At 50.1% G+C, this 12,753-nt stretch overlaps 1 protein-coding gene across 1 annotated transcript in view; it reads right to left on the bottom strand.

Annotated features, from left to right (window-relative positions):
* Pgm2a (phosphoglucomutase 2) overlaps window positions 1–12,753 on the bottom strand; it is a 92,912-nt gene that overhangs the window by 25,086 nt on the left and 55,073 nt on the right. The window lies entirely within an intron of this gene.

Here is a 12,753-nt window from a genome sequence, read left to right as displayed (position 1 = left end):
ACCTTTTCCAGAGGTGTCTTGACTAGGCTAGTACAGCCTTGCCATCCCACCTCCATCTTTGGTGCTTGTCCCTTGCCGCCTCTACCCCGGCTTTACCGCCACTACGGGTGACTTCCTTATCTTTGCCGCCTTCCCCCGAGTACCGGGGGATCGCCGCCGGCCGCCGGTTTACCGCCGTGGCCTCTCCATTCCCTCATAGCCTCGGCACACTGCCGACCCCTCCCGGAGAGCCGGCACTAGCTGCCGGCCCCCGGCCCCGGCTATGCTCCTTTATCCTTACCCCTGTCACCCTCCGACTGCCTCCGGCTGCCGGAACCGCCGCTCCTTGCCGGCGGCCGCCGCTACCGGCTGCCGCCACCCTGGCTTCTTTTGACCATAGAATGATCATTCTTGAATGCCAGAAACTCTGCTCGAGCGGCTTCCGGCGTGCCGGGGGTATGCCGGACCAGTCCGGAGGCGGCAAGATGCCTTGCACCCCTTCTCTCAGCTATCTTTACTAGCGATAGCTCCTAAAAACCGCACCTAGACGGCTTGTTAACGCAGACAAATTGGTACGGAATCGTACATTTTGTTCAGTTTTCACTCTGTCTTCTTGCGTGTTTCATCTTTCCAGCACGCTACGTGTAATTGGCACGTCTGGTTGCCGGAACCTTACTAGGATCTCATGATCCCCAGACTTTCTTGATAAGATTTCAAGCCTAGTCTATATGGTAATTCTAAATGGAATTCCCATTATCAAGACACCTTCCATGGAGGCCTACGGCCACCTGGGACTGTCTGATGCTACGGCAACCAGCCGGGCGGGTTACACGAGGCATGCGTCTGTCTCCTTTCACCCACCCTTCTGTGCATCACAATTAACTTATGTTAATATTAACTTGTTAATAATTAACTTTATATACGAGCCATATTATGACTCTACAATACTCATCGTCTCTTTCTTTTACAGGAGGAGTACGTCAAGTGTGACCACGACTTCTGCGCGGTCCGTCGGCCACACTTTTATGGACACACGGCGTGTAGGACACACGCCCCTTGTGCTCACAAGAGAGGGGATCTCAAAGTACTGGGGCCCCACCACCTGTTCGGTCTGCCAAGAATGCCTACAGAAAGCATTCTATGACCCTCCCTCAGCGGAGATTCGGGACACTGCTCGGGACAACCTACGCAAGTGGGTACGTGGCTTTCAAAAGAACGCCACTGGACCATACCTAGCCACAGAAGAAATGAGGTCTTTGCTGTTCCCAAAGGGCCTCACCAGACTCAGTGGTCCCAGTTGAACAGATCCCCGTCGTCCAGATCACAGTGGAACCTGATACTGTCATGGCTCAGTCCATGAGTGATTGTCACCTGGATTCAGAACATGATGAACACATGTCAGAGATCTCGGAGGACACCGAGAAAACCCTTATGGCCCAGGGTGAAGGGGAGGATGATGAAGAAGAGGACCGGGTAGTATATACCGAGTCCGATAAGGAGGATGCCCCTCCCTCCATCCCCCCTCCTACTCCTACACCGACGGAAGTGTCTCTCCCGTCTACGTCCTCCACCACGGACTCCTCTACCTACGGCACAGGATATGATTCGGCTCATTGAATCCGTGATGGAGCAGAAGCTCCAAGAACTCACAAGATCATTCGGTCGATGGGAGGTTCCAAGGAATCTCGCAAAATCTCCATCAAGGACCTCCCCGCATGCTCGAGCGACAATCCGTGGCGGTTCGCCGAGCATATGGTCATCGCTGATGACAAGATCTTCGTCAGCGATAAGATCGGTTCCATACCCCTGGAAAGAAGTGGAGTTCTTCCCCCGCTTTGAGGCGTATCCGGACTGTTACGTCCGTCTACGTTCAGAACCATCCTCAAAGGAAGAGACCGAACCGAAGGAGAAAATAGTGTTCGATCTCTCGAAGGCCCAGGCTATGCTTGCCAAAGCGCTTAAGAGCAGAGGCTTTACCTGCTCTGGACTTCCGGCTCTGAGCAAGAAGTACCCCACCTACGTTGCGCCCGATGAAGTGATGCTACCCTTCACGGAAAAGGCCTTCGCTGCCTGCCTTAAGGCTGTAGAGGAAGGGAAATCCTGCCCTGCATTGGAGGAATGCAGACCTTTCTCCGCAGCCACCCCGCCCGACACCAAACACTGGAAGGATGTGCAACACACCTTCGTGGTGGGCAAACTAGATCCTGACGTTGCTGGACGTCAGTTTAATGAGGACCTCCCCAAGCTAAACGAACACCTCCTTCGTAGGGAACAGGAAACGAAGGAGAGGCTGGCAGCATCTCTCACTCTCCAGGTCCAGATGGACGTAATGGCTGGTGACACCAGAGTCCCTGACCATTACATGGTCCTTGCCAAATCTCACATGGCAACCTTAGTCAAGGATCTGTACCATTTCATGCGAGCTCGTAGAGCCTGCAGAGAATTCGTGTTCTCCAGTGCCACTGTCAGACACGAACCCCGGAAACTGATTGCCTCCAACATCTGGGGCAAGTACCTCTTCCCGTCTGATCTAGTGAAAGAGATCACAGACAAGGCCGCATCTGAGAACAGGAACCTTCTCAACAAATGGGGCATGTCTAGGAAGAGAAAGCCCTCTCAGGATGACGGTCCTCAGCCTAAGAGGAAGCAGTCGAAGCATAGACCCCAGCAACGTCAGCACAGACGCCAGTTTCCGGCACCCGCTACTCCCAAGTGGTCGCTCAGCCGCCACAGACCTTTCAGTTGGTCCCACAGCCGGTTTTGCCCTCATCACCGGCCTTCAACCCCACCTTCGAGCAGCACTCCACTACCTTTCGTCCCAAAGGTAGAAGCTCAGGCAGGGGTTCCGGCAGAGATTCCTCTCGCCGGCCCTCCAGAGGCAGAGGAGGACAGGGAGCTAGCGGCCGAGGCAGCAAGTCCTCGGGACCACAGAAGCAATGAAGTGCTTCCGGTGGGAGGAAGACTCCGCCACTTCCAGGATCGCTGGACCTTCGACTCCTGGGCACACAGCATCATCAAGAAAGGTCTGGGCTGGAGCTGGGCGCAACCACCCCCAACCTTCCAGCAATTCTTCCAACCTTCAACCCCCCTCTTGGAAGAATATGTGCTAGACCTCTTGAACAAGAAGGTGATAAGAAGGGTGAAGTCCACAAGGTTCCAAGGGAGACTGTTTTGTGTTCCCAAGAAAGACTCAGACAGACTCAGAGTCATTCTGGACTTATCCCCCCTCAACGTATTCATATCGAACGACAAGTTCAAGATGCTGACTCTCCAACAGATCAGAACCCTCCTGCCTCGAGGGTCTTTCACGGTCTCGATAGACCTGGCGGACGCATACTGGCACATACCAATGAACCATCACGCTTCCTCCTACCTAGGATTCCGACTCCAACGGAAAAGCTATGCCTTCCGGGCCATGCCCTTCGGACTCAACGTGGCCCCTCGGATATTCACAAAGCTAGCGGACGCAGTAGTACAACAGCTCCGCATCCGAAACGTCCAGGTGATGGCCTACCTCGACGACTGGCTAGTGTGGGCGCCCTCGCCCGAGGATTGTATAGAATCCTGCAGAAAAGTTACCCAGTTTCTCGAACACCTGGGATTCCAGATAAACGCGAAAAAGTCTCGCCTATCTCCAGCTCAGAAGTTCCAATGGTTAAGCATCCACTGGAATCTTCAGTCACACCGCCTTTCCATTCCAGCAAAGAAAAGGAAGGAAATAGCAGGGTCCGTCAAGCGACTGTTAAAATCCAAACGGATCTCGAGACGCCAGCAGGAACAAGTTCTAGGCTCTCTACAGTTCGCCTCGATCACAAACCCAGTGCTTCGTGCACAGCTAAAGGATGCAGCGGGAGTCTGGAGACGTTCCGCATCCGTCGCTCGAAGAGACCTCAAGAGACGGCTCCCAAGCAGACTTCGACTTCTTCTAAAGCCGTGGTCAGAAGCGAGGGCCCTAAAAAGGTCCCTTCCTCTCCAACACCCACCTCCATCTCTCAACATCCATACGGACACTTCATTGGAGGGTTGGGGAGGTCACTCCCACCAACAACAGGCTCAAGGCACTTGGTCTCCCCTATTCAAGACGTTTCACATCAACATCTTGGAGGCCATGGCGGTTCTTCTGACGCTGAAGAAACTCTCCCCGCCCCCGTCGGTACACATTCGCCTGACCCTGGACAGCTCTGTGGTAGTGCGTTGTCTCAATCGCCAGGGCTCAAGATCGCCCAAGATAAATCAGGTGCTCCTGACAATCTTCCGTCTGGCAGAAAGGAAGAAATGGCACCTGTCTGCAGTTCACCTACAAGGATTCCGCAACGTGACAGCGGATGCTCTATCTCGGACAAACCCGATAGAGTCGGAATGGTCTCTAGACGCAAGATCATTCTCCTTCATCTCTCACAGAGTCCCAGAACTCCAGATCGACCTCTTCGCAACGAGCGACAACCATCAACTTCCTCGATATGTAGCCCCGTACGAGGACCCCAAAGCGGAAGCGGTGGACGCCATGACCTTGGATTGGAACAGATGGGCCAAGATTTACCTGTTCCCTCCCACCAATCTTCTGCTGAAAGTCCTCTCCAAATTGAGAACCTTCAAAGGGACAGCAGCTCTAGTGGCTCCCAAGTGGCCCCGCAGCAACTGGTACCCCCTTGATCCTGGAGATGCAGCCAACGCTGATCCCCCTCCCGGACCCAGTTCTCTCCCAGCAAATACAGAAGTCGACTGTCTTCGCTTCATCATCGAAAATCAAGGACCTTCATCTCATGATTTTCTCACCCTAGCCGCTAAGAAAAGGTTTGGGATTTCGAAGAAGAGTCTAGACTTCCTCGAGGAATACAAGACCGAATCCACGAGAAGGCAATACGAATCGTCTTGGAGGAAATGGGTCTCCTTCGTCAAGGCAAAGAACCCCTCGAAAATCACCATAGATTTTTGCATGTCCTTCTTCATTCACCTTCATGGACAAGGCTTGGCAGCCAACACGATTTCTACTTGCAAATCGGCCTTGACCAGACCTTTGTCATACGCCTTCCAAATAGATCTGTCTAGTGACATCTTCAACAAACTACCGAAGGCCTGTGCCCGTTTACGACCGGCACCCCCTCCGAGACCAATCACTTGGTCTCTAGACAAAGTTCTCCACTTCGCCTCCAACTTGGACAATGATTCATGCCTTCTTAAGGACCTGACTCAGAAAGTTATATTTCTCTTCGCTCTAGCTTCGGGAGCCCGAGTCAGCGAAATAGTGGCACTATCTAGAGAAGAGGGACATATCGTTTTCAATGATTCAGGAGACCTCTCCCTCTTCCCTGATCCGACGTTTCTCGCAAAGAACGAATTACCTACCAAACGATGGGGCCCGTGGAGGATATGCCCCTTGAAGGAATATGCCTCTCTATGTCCAGTAGAGAGCCTTAAGGTCTATCTTCATAGAACTTCAAACTTTGGTGGAGGCCAACTCTTCAAAGGAGAAACATCGGGCAGCAACCTGTCACTAAAACAATTGAGAGCAAAAATCACCTACTTCATTCGCAGAGCGGATCCAGACAGTACACCCGCTGGTCATGATCCTAGGAAAGTCGCTTCGTCTCTGAATTTCTTTCAGAGTATGGATTTCGAAAGCCTCAAGAACTATACAGGCTGGAAATCCTCGCGTGTTTTCTTTAAACATTATGCGAAACAAGTGCACGAAGTGAAACATTTTGTGGTAGCCGCAGGTAGTGTTATGAAACCTGCTCTGAACTCTGCTTAGAACAGTGAGTTATTAGGGACTCTAACTCGTCGGGTGCCTATGTTGACCCTCAAGTGATACGTAGTGAAGCAGAAACCACCTTGTGTTTTCTTTAACTGTTCTTACCTCAGGTGAAATGTCATAGTAGATTACCACATGAGTGCTACATGCCACGTGCATGACGTGTGTTACATAAAGACTAACGTTCCGTAGAACGAGTGCCTACTAATACTTGATTCTTCCCTTTCAGACTCAAGAGCACGCCTTTATGACTATGTACATTTTTATCAATGTAAATGTTTTTTACTATTTATTGCATGACATGTATTGATTTACCTGCAATTATATAATAAAATGTCTATTTTATTACTTGTGCGTCTCCCTTGCTCCTTTCTTACTATGAAATATACTATTTGTCATAGTTTTATTACCCTTTATTCCTGGTTAAGGAAAATGCCAGGATTTACTCCGGGCATTTATTTATATAGAGCAAGTAAGTCTCCTTAGCGAATACTTACTCAATTATGAAGATGAGTCAACTCCATACACGAAGTGTTCAACCACCACTTCTTCAAGTTTGTTTCGACACGAATACCAAATCGCTCTGATTTATCTTATGGATCTCATTGTTCCTTCAGCCTATATGAATAGCCTTCCCATGACCACTTTGATCTTAGCATAGCCCGTGGGGACTTCCATGCCAGGGGGGCAGGAAGGCAACTGCCTCACGGTAGCTCTAGTATAGACCACTATGCTTTCGGCTCAATGTTTTAGCACTCACTTATAAAGGGAAAAAGTCTACCACGATACACTAATTCTCTGGTACTCTTCCATCAGGAAGCCATGGCTTGAGCCCAAAAAACGGATTTTGAGCGAAGCGAAAAATCTATTTTTGGGTGAGATAGCCATGGCGTCCTGATGGACCCACCCTGTCTGTTATCAGGTCCCGCCCTGCGCCGCTGTATCATGGTGATGAGCGAGCTCCAGACTTTCGGAATGAGGACGGACGTGACGTCATCAAAAGCAATGGCGTCCGTCTGTTTACATCGCGAGTACCGATATCGCCACATCTAGATCGGCTGCGGCTCAGCTCTCAGCCACTCCCTGTCCGCCATATTGAAGCGTTAACTCTATATGGGGTGCAGATAGCTATGTGGCACGTCTATACATGCGTGTCCCCTGTTGTTACACGATGTCTTAAGGGGAAACCTTTAGGATACTCGCTCCAGAAGTTAGAATTCTGTGATAACCTGTGGTTTAATTCTCTGGGAAAATCCTAGTAGTGATTACCCAAGGAAGCTACCATAAAGGATCCTTCCATCAGGACGCCATGGCTATCTCACCCAAAAATAGATTTTTCGCTTCGCTCAAAATCCGTTATATAACGGATTTTGAGCGAAGCGAAAAATCTATTTTTGGGTGAGATAGCCATGGCGTCCTGATGGAAGGTTCCTTTTTGGTAGCTTCCTTGGGTAAATAACTACTAAGATATTCCCAGAGAATTTAACCACAGGTTATCACAGAATTCTAACTTCTGGAGCGAGTATCCTAAAGGTTTCCCTTTTAAGACATCGTATATCAACAGGGGACGCATGTATTAACGCGCCACATAGCTATCTACACCCCGAACAGAGTTAATGCTTCGGTGTGTAAGGGTTGAGAATAGCTGGGAGCCGTTCCATAGCTAATCTCATTCGTGGCTACTACTGATACTCGAGACGTAAACAAACGGGCGCCATTGCTTAAATGACGTCACGTCCGTCTTTATCCTGAAGCCAGTTGCTTGCCCATCACCATGATACAGCAGAGCAGGGTGGGACCTAAAACTGGACGAAGTAGCAGGGAGGGTCCATCAGGACGCCATGGCTATCTCACCCAAAAATAGATTTTTCGCTTCGCTCAAAATCCGTTTTTTGGGCTCAAGCCATGGCGTCCTGATGGAAGAATACCAGAGAATCAATGTATCGTGGTAGATTTTCCCCTAATAGTAAGTGCCAAGGCATTGACAAATTAGCATAGTAATCTTGGTAAAGAACCGTAGGGAAGAAGCATCCTGCCCCCCTTGGCAGTGAAGTTCCCACGGGCCATGCCGACGTCAAAGTGGTATTGAAGGACTATTCATCCTGATAGAAGAACTTGAAGAACTTGGAGATGAAGCTGAATGTTTGGTATTTGTATAGGAACATTCTGAAAAGCAGACCAGTGGTGGTTGGGCACTGTATGTTGAGAAAGATGATTCATCTCCAGGGTATGAAGAGTAAGTATTCGTATTGGAACATTACATAATCAGAGTGAATATAAATTAAGAGTTAGTATCTTAATTTCTCCATAAACATAAGGAAAAAAGGGGATAATAAAACTATGACAGGCATGTATTTCATAGTAAGTAGGAGCTGATTGAGACGCACAGATAATAAAATAGAAATTTTATTTCACAATTGCAGAAATTAAATAAATTACAGCAATAAGTAAAGTTTATTTACAGTAATCAAAATGTACATAGTAATAAAGACTTGCTCTTAAATCTGAAAAGGAATTTCAAGTTTATTAGTAGGCACTCGTTCTCGAGGAACGCAAGTCTTTGAATAAAACACATCATGCTCAGGGCATGTGGCACTTGTGTCACAACTATGACATTTCACCTGGGATAAGAACAGTTATAAAAGCACTAAGTGTTTTCGACATCACTATGTATCGCTCGAGGGTCAACATAGGCACCCGAAGAGTTAGAGTCCCAAGTAACTCACTGTTCTACGCAGAGTTAGGTGCAGGTTTCATAACACTACCTGCGGCTACCACAAAATGTTTGACTTCGTGCACTTGTTTCGCATAATGTTTAAAGAAAACGCGCGAGGACTTCCAGCCTGTGAAGTTCTTAAGGCTTTCAAAGTCCATACACTGAAAGAAATTCAGAGATGATGCAACTTTCCTAGGATCATGACCAGCGGGTGTACTGTCAGGATCTGCTCTGCGAATGAAGTCGGTGATTTTCGCTCTTAATTGTTTCAGTGACAGGTCGCTGCCCGATGTTTCTCCTTTGAAGAGTTGGCCTCCACCAAAGTTCGAAGTTCTGCGAAGATAGACCTTGAGGCTCTCTACTGGGCATAGAGAGGCATCTTCCTTCAGGGGGCATATTCTCCAGGGGCCCCATCTTTTGGTGGGTAATTCATTTTTGGCGAGAAACGTCGGATCAGGGGAGAGGGTAACGTCTCCTGTATCGGTAAACAGGATGTGTCCGTCTTCTCTTGATAATGCCACTATTTCGCTGACTCGAGCTCCCGAAGCAAGAGCAAAGAGAAATATAACTTTCTGAGTCAGATCCTTGAGAGGGCATGAATCATTATCCAAGTTGGAGGCGAAATGGAGCACCTTGTCTAGTGACCAGGAGATCGGTTTCGGTGGGGGTGCTGGGCGTAGGCGAGCACATGCTTTCGGTAGTTTGTTGAAGATGTCGCTGGACAGATCGATTTGGAAAGCATATAGAATTGGTCTGGTCAAGGCTGATTTGCAGGTTGAAATCAAATTGGCTGCTAATCCCTGTCCATGAAGGTGAATAAAGAAGGACATGCAGAAATCAATCGTGATTTCTTTAGGATTTTTTGTCTTGACGAAGGAGACCCATTTCCTCCAGGATGATTCGTATTGCCGTCTTGTGGATTCGGTCTTGTATTCCTCTAGGAAGTCCAGACTTTTCTTCGAGATCCCAAACCTCTTCTTTGCGGCTAGGGAGAGAAAATCATGAGATGAAGGTCCTTGATTTTCGATGATGAAGCGAAGGCAGTCGACTTCTGTACTTGTTGGGAGAGAACTGGGCCCGGGAGAGGGATCAGCTTGGGCTGCAGCTCCAGGACCAGGGGGTACCAGTTGCTCCGGGGCCACTTGGGAGCCACTAGGGCCGCTGTCCCTTTGAAGGTTCTCAGTTTGGAGAGGACTTTCAACAGAAGGTTGGTGGGAGGGAACAGGTAGATCTTGGACCATCTGTTCCAGTCCAGTGACATGGCATCCACTGCTTCTGCCTTGGGGTCCTCGTACGGGGCCACATACCGAGGAAGTTGATTGTTGTCGCTCGTTGCAAAGAGATCTATCTGAAGTTCTGGGACTTGGTGAGAGATGAAGGAGAACGATCTTGCGTCTAGAGACCATTCCGACTCTATCGGGTTTGTCCGCGATAGAGCATCCGCTGTCACGTTGCGGAATCCTTGTAGGTGAACTGCAGACAGGTGCCACTTCTTCTTCTCCGCCAGACGGAAGATTGGGAGAAGCACCTGATTTATCTGGGGCGATCTTGAGCCTTGGCGATTAAGACAACGAACTACCACCGAGTTGTCTAGGGTTAGACGAATGTGGATCGAGGGCGGCGGGGATAACTTCTTCAGAGTTAGAAGGACCGCCATGGCCTCTAAGATGTTTATATGGAACGTCTTGAACAGGGGAGACCAGGTGCCTTGAGCCTGTTTTTGGTGGGAGTGACCTCCCCAACCCTCCAGCGAAGCGTCCGTGTGGATGTTGAGTGATGGAGGAGGGTGTTGGAGAGGTATGGACCTTTTCAGGGCCTTTGCTTCTGACCACGGCTTTAGGAGAAGTCGAAGTCTGTTTGGAAGCCGTCTCTTGAGGTCTCTTCGAGCGATGGATGCAGAACGTCTCCAGACTCCCGCGGCATCCTTTAGCTGTGCACGAAGCACTGGGTTTGTCACTGAGGCGAACTGCAGAGAGCCTAGAACTCGTTCCTGCTGGCGTCTTGAAATTCGTTTGGATTTCAGCAGTCGCTTGACAGACCCTGCTATTTCCTTCCTTTTCTTCTGGGGGATGGAAAGGCGGTGTGACTGAAGGTTCCATTGGATTCCCAACCACTGGAACTTCTGAGCTGGAGAGAGGCGAGATTTCTTCTCGTTGATCTTGAATCCCAGGTGTTCTAGGTACTGGGTGACTTTGTTGCAAGATTTTACACAATGTTCGGGCGATGGAGCCCAGACTAGCCAGTCGTCGAGGTAGGCCATCACCTGGACGTTTCGGAGGCGGAGCTGTTGTACTATGGCGTCCGCCAGCTTTGTGAAGATCCGAGGGGCCACGTTGAGGCCGAAGGGCATGGCCCGGAAGGCGTAGCTTTTCCTTTGGAGTCGAAATCCTAGGTAGGAGGAAGCGTGATGGTTCATTGGAACGTGCCAGTAGGCATCCGCCAGGTCTATGGAGACCGTGTAGGAACCTCGAGGCAGAAGGGTCCTTATCTGTTGAAGAGTCAGCATCTTGAACTTGTCGTTCGCTATGAACTTGTTGAGGGGGGATAAGTCCAGAATGACTCTGAGTTTGTCGGAGTCTTTCTTGGGGACACAAAACAGTCTCCCTTGGAACCTGGTGGACTTTACCTTCCTTATCACCTTCTTGTTCAAGAGATCTAGGACATATTCTTCCAGAAGGGGGGTTGATTGTTGGAAGAATTGCTGGAAGGTTGGGGGTGGTTGAGTCCAACTCCAGCCTAGACCCTTCTTGACGATGCTGTGTGCCCAGGGATCGAAGGTCCAACGATCCTGGAATTGGCGGAGTCTTCCTCCCACCGGAAGCACTTCATTGCTTCTGGTGTCCCGAGGGCTTGCTGCCTCGGCCGCTAGCTCCCTTTCCTCCTCTGCCTCTGGAGGGACGGCGAGATACGTCTCTGCTTGCACCTCTGTTCGAGCCTCTACCTTTGGGACGAAAGGTAGTTGTCTGTTGCTCGAAAGCAGGGGTGAAGACCGGTGACTGTGACAACACCGGTTGGGTGACCAATTGAAAGGTCTGTTGTGGCTGAGCTGCCACTTGGGAGGTAGCGGGTCCCGGAAACTGACGTCTTGGTTGACGTTGCTGGGGTTTCTGTTTTTGGGATTTCCTCTTAGGTTGAGGTCCTTCGTCCTGAGAGGGTTTCCTTTTTCTTGACATGCCCCACTTGTGGAGAAGGTTCCTATTCTCCGTGGCGGCTTTGTCGGTGATTTCCTTCACAAGGTCAGAAGGAAAGAGGTGTTTGCCCCAGATGTTGGAGGAAATCAGCCTCCGGGGTTCGTGTTTCACAGTGGCACCTGCGAACACGAATTCACGACAGGCTCTCCGAGCCTTTATGAAGTGGTACAAGTCCTTCATCACGGTTGTCATGTGGGATTTGGAGAGTACCATGTAGTGGTCTGGTACTCTGGTGTCACAGGCCATAATTTCAAGTTGGACTTGGTGAGACATAGATGCTGCGAGCCTCTCCTTCGTATCTTGTTCCCGACGAAGGAGGTGATCGTTGAGCTTAGGGAGGTCTTCGTTAAACTGACGTCCGGCGACGTCAGGATCTAGCTTTCCCACGACGAAAGTGTGCTGGATATCCTTCCAGTGTCGAGCGTCAGGGGGAGTGACTATGGAGAAGGGTCTGCACTCCTCCAGTGCAGGGCAGGCTTTCCCCTCTTCCACAGCTTTAAGGCACGCAGTGAAGGCCTTTTCCAAGAATGGAAGAACCGCATTTTCAGGTGCGACATAAGTAGGGTGCTTCTTGCTCAGGGCCGGAAGCTTGGAGCAGGTAAAACCCCTACTCTTGAATGTGTTGGCTAGCATAGCCTGGGCCTTCGCGAGATCGAACACTATCTCTTCCTTGGGTTCGGTCTCTTCCTTAGAGGCAGGTTCGGAACGAAGTCGGACGTAACAGTCCGGGTAGGCCTCAAAGTTTGGGAAGAACTCCACGTCTTCCAAAGGGACCGTGCCGATCTTGTCGCTGACAAAGATCCTGCCGGTCGCGATAACCATATGCTCAGCATACCTCCACGGGTTGGCATGTGAGCAAGCGGGGAGATCCTTAACCGAAATCCTCTTCGGTTCTCTGGATCCCATCATGGACCTGATGAACTCCTGATTCTCCTTTAACCTGTCGTCCATGACGGCTCTAATCAACCGGATAATTTCTTGAGTGGAAGAAGAGGGATCCGGGGTCGTGGAGGTAGACGGGATAGATACTTCCGTCGGTGTAGGAGTAGGAGCGGAGATGGAAGGAGGAGCGACCTCTTGCTCCGACTCGGCGTATTCCACCTGGTCTTCATCAT

This window comes from Palaemon carinicauda, chromosome 7 (genome assembly GCF_036898095.1).
Source record: "Palaemon carinicauda isolate YSFRI2023 chromosome 7, ASM3689809v2, whole genome shotgun sequence".
Taxonomy (NCBI): Eukaryota; Metazoa; Arthropoda; class Malacostraca; order Decapoda; family Palaemonidae; genus Palaemon; species Palaemon carinicauda.
The sequence above is the reverse complement of the archived record's forward strand: the minus strand, read 5'-3'. Positions and strand labels throughout refer to the sequence as shown.